The sequence below is a fragment of the Arachis ipaensis genome, chromosome B07 (genome assembly GCF_000816755.2).
Source record: "Arachis ipaensis cultivar K30076 chromosome B07, Araip1.1, whole genome shotgun sequence".
Taxonomy (NCBI): Eukaryota; Viridiplantae; Streptophyta; class Magnoliopsida; order Fabales; family Fabaceae; genus Arachis; species Arachis ipaensis.
The window spans coordinates 56423529-56428393 of NC_029791.2; positions in this window are offsets into that span (position 1 = coordinate 56423529).

Sequence of the window (4865 nt, forward strand, 5' to 3'; positions counted from 1 at the left end):
CTTTGATAGATGTCCAACTTGTGCCTCAAGCTTCTTAATGGCAACCCATCGGTTCTGCATAATGGTTTTTACTTCCTCTTGGAAAGTCCTTGTGTCCTTAGATTCTTCCAAGAGCATTGCCAGTAGGTTCTCTATCCTTGATAGCTTATCCTCGAGGGGAGGGTGTGCAGCTGGGGTGAAATTTGGAGGTTGAGGGTGGCTACTTTGTGAATGGAATTGGTTGTTTTGTGGTTTTATGTTCTGAGAGTGGTATGACTTTTGTGGGTAATGATATGGGTTTTGTGGACTTGGAGAAGAATTTTGTGTGTAATGGAATGCATTGTGTGAGTGGTGAGATGAATTATATGGATGTGGAAAGGAATTTTGTGTTGAGGCATATCCAAGTGGTGAGGGATTTTGATGCAAAAGGCTCAGAGGTGAGGTTGAATAATTAAAGGATGATGGCTCTTGATGAATGGGGTGTGAATGAGTGAAATCTCTTTGATTATGATCTTCCCAGCCACAACATGAGTAGTGATCAATTTCACCAAAATATGGACCATTTTGTGGCTTTGGAAAGTACCCCATTTCATGTTCTTGATACTCCCACCCACCATGAGCATAGTAAAGTGAATCAGTATGTGGTGGTGGAGAGTTTCCCATGAAATTTGATTGACTAAAATATGATGGATGCTCCTTTCTTTACTGCAGAAAGCTCTGTCTCAAACAATAATCACCAAAAGAAATTGGAATCTCCATTGTCACAGATGAGGAAATTCCCAGTGAGCCAATATCACAAACTGTTAGTTAGCAAAAGAAAATAAAGAAGCAAAAGAAAATAAAGACAAAAGAAAAGTGTCTAATCTAGTAAATCAATCAACCGGTAGTTTGTTAATCACGATTAATCCCCGGTAACGGCGCCATAAACTTGATGCACGGAAAACTTGTCTCGCAACAAATTTCCTTCGGCAAGTGTATCGAATTGTCGTCAAGTAATAACTCACAAAAGAGTGAGGTCGAATCCCACAGAGATTAACGGAATAAGCAATCAATGGTTAATTGATTATCCTAGTTAGACGGTTCAGATTTGGATGATGAGTAACAAGGAATTGTAAATTGACAGAAAAGTAAAGAAAGCAATAAAGCGCAGAAAAGTAAAATGGCAAGAAAAGTAAATGTAAGAACTAAAAATAAAATGAACATTGGGATCAAGAGATATTGCAATTCTCCGGATCAAGTTCATTCTCATCTCTTCCTCAATCAATGCATTCATTGATCTCCTTAGCAATCTTAAGTGATCGAATTACAATTCCTTGTAATTCAATCTCTCAAATCTTGATCAATAGCCAATTCTTTGGTCAATTGCTCATGAGAAGAGATGAAGTATGGTCACTGATTATACCACATGCATTTTCCAAATCAAGTGTTGGAAGGATTATAGTCACATATCCATCCACACCCAATTTGGTCCAACATGAGAAAGCATTTCTAGCATGATCTCTTCATTCCTCTTTCAAAGTTCAGAAGAGATCCAAGTATGAATAGTTTCTTTTCCAAGATAACTACCCAATTGGATGAAGATCGAAAGCTCTCTAGTAAAATCAAGAGGAAAGAAAGAAGAAGAAGAATAAGAACTACACTTAATCCATTGAGTCATAATAGAGCTCTCTAACCCAATGTAAAGAGTTAGTTGATCATTGCTCTACAAAAATAGAAAAGAAAGAAAGTGCAGAAAAGTAAATATGAAGATTCAAACTGAAATCGAAAATTCAACATTCATAAATGAAAATTACAACTAAAAGAAAGAGAAGGAAAAGTTTGTGAGGGGAGGGAGTCCGAAGACCCCTCTTCAATCCCCCATTCCAGAATTCCAGTCCCCCCTTTCCAAGATAATTTCAATGTAAAGACTAAGGCCTTTATATAGGCTCTCCTAAATTACAAAATAAAATTAAAACCAAATTACAATTAAATGAAAATTCCTATTCTAGATGCTTCTTGTGGTCTTGATTGGTTGACAATTGTGGGCTTGCTTGCTTGAGCTTTGAAGTGGACTTCTGTCAAGTTAAGGTCCAGGTGCTAAAGTTAGTGCTAAAGTTAGCCACACTAACGCTACAAGTGTGGCGTTAGTGCTAAAGTTATTGTGGCTAACGTTGCACTTACTGCCCAGTTGGTATTTTTGGGGCTTAAAAGATGCCTCTTGTTTGTACTCTAATTTCATGCCCACTATAAAGTATTATATATCGTTGGAAAGCTCTGAATGTCAGCTTTCTAACGCAACTAGAATCACCTCAATTGGATCTCTGTAGCTCAAGTTATGCTCCTTTGAATTGGACATGGTCGTTGGCATAATTGCTAGCGTTAATGAAAAACTTGAGTGCCAATAACGCTAGCGATTAGGGCTTCATTATTGCCAGTTTTTGAAGCTCAAACTTAGTGTCCACCCCCATACTATTATATATTTTTGAAAATATCTGGATATCTACTTTCCAATGCCTTTAGAAGCGCATCATTTGGAGCTCTACAACTCGAGTTATGCTTCTTGGAAGGTGAAGAGGTCAGCTGGCCTTACTACAGGTTGATACCATGTTCATCTTTGCACTTTCCGGGCAGGTTTTCTCCCTCAAATTTAGTGTCAACCATATAATGCCATATATGCTTGGAAAGCTCTAGAATCCTACTTTTCAATGCCACTGGAATCACCTCATTTGGAGCTTTGTGGCTCAAGTTATGCGTGTTTGAAGAAGGCATGGTCAGGCTGCCAGGTGCCACGTTAACTTCCACGTTAACTAAGTTAACGTGGGAGTTAACGTGGCTCATAGTGGCTTGTGTGGCTCATTCCAACGTTAGTGACAATGTTGGGTGTCACTAACGTTGGCGATCACCTCCCTTCTTCACGTTAGCTTCCACGTTAACTAGGTTAACGTGGGAGTTAACGTGGCTTCTTGGGGATAGTGTGTGTTCATCCCAACGTTAGTGACAATGTTTGGTGTCACTGACGTTGTTGACCACCTAGTCTCTTCACGTTAGCTTCCACGTTAACTAGGTTAATGTGGAAGTTAACGTGGCTTTGTGTGACTTGGACAACGTTAGTGACAATGTTGAATGTCACTAATGTTGGCTTCCCCCTTTTCTTCTTAACGTTAGAGGCCACGTTAACTAAGTTAACGTGGACTCTAACGTGGCCACTCATGATCTTGGTCCAACGTTAGTGATAATGTTAAGTTTCACTAACGTTGGCTCCATTTCATTACTTCCACGTTAGAGTTCACGTTAACTTAGTTAACGTGACACTTAACGTGGGCAATCATGGCTTCGAGAGCGTTATTGGCAATCACTTTTTTCATTAACTTTGCAAGTTACTTCCATTCCACATTAGTGTTAACTTTAGTGTAACTAATGTAGCCACTAATGTGGTTCTTCTTTGCTTCCTTTGGCCTGAAATCAAGCAATAAAGTGCATCAAAGTTCTAGTCCAAGTCATGGGAAATGCAACATCCAATTTGTCCTTAAATTCATGCAAAATCCTCATGAAATCATGTAAAGTGCACAATGTATGCTTGAATCAAGATGTAAGTGAATATCTACCCAAAACTAGCTTATTTCCTAAGTAAATGCATGAAACTACCTTAAAAACAGTAAAGAAAAGGTCAGTGAAACTGGCCAAAATGTCCTGGCATCAGTTTGCAATTCTCCAACAACGGCGCCATTTTGAAGAACGGATGCTTGACGGTTTATAATTCAGAATAAATTCCCGTTGCAAGTATAGTTTCTAAACCAAGCAATCATCCTTTCTTACAAATGTTTTGGTTGTCACAAGTAACAAACCCAATAAAATTTATAAACCGAAGTATTCAAACCTCGGGTCGTCTTCTCAAGGAATTGCAGGGAGGTGTTCTTATTATTAGTTATGGAAAACAGTGTTTTTGGGTTTTGAAAGGTTTGAACAAGGAAAATAAATTGTAGGAATTAATAAATTAATATCTAATAAAACTCTTGGCAAGATATGAAAATTCGGAAGTCCTATCCTAGTTATCCTTATGAGAATTGAGTTTAATCCCACTTAGTTAACCTTTACGAAAGCAAGGAAAGTCAAGTGGACTAATTAGTTAGATTCCCAAGTCCTAGCCAACTCCTAAGGAAAGACTAGAGTTAGCGGAATTCAATTCAATTAGCAAAAATAACAATCAATCACAATAAGTTTGATAACTCAAGAGCCTCCAGTTAATCAATTAAAGCCAAGAATATAAAAAGCTAAATAAGAATCATAAATCTGAAATACCTCAATTTAAATTAAATAAAGAAAATCCTAACATAAATGGTTCATAAGCCAATTTGGCAACATAAGTAATTAAATGAAAGCATTAAAGTATCTGAAAGTAAAAGAAAAATATAAAGTAAAAGGAATGTTGAACCTGAGAGGAAGTTGAAATCCTAATTCCTTTAAGAGGAATCCTAATCCTAAAACCTAAGAGAGAGGAGAGAACCTCTCTCTCTAAAAACTACATCTAAAATTACAAATTATGAATTATGAGCTCATTATGAATGAATGGATTCCCCCACTTTATAGCCTCTAATCTGTGTTTTCTGGGACGAAAACTGGGTCAAAAACAGCCCAAAAATCGCTGGAGAAGAAATCTGCCACGCTGATTTTCGTCACTGCGATGCGTCCGCGTGGAGCATGCGTTCGCGTCGCCTCGCTTTAAGGCAACTATGGCATATTATATATCAAATTGAAGCCCCGAACGTTAGCTTTCCAACGCAACTGGAACCGCGTCGTTTGGATCTCTGTAGCTCAAGTTATGACTATTTTAGTGCAAAGAGGTCAGGCTGGACAGCTTTGCAGTTCCTTCAACTTCTTGTATTCCTTCCACTTTTGCATGCTTCCTT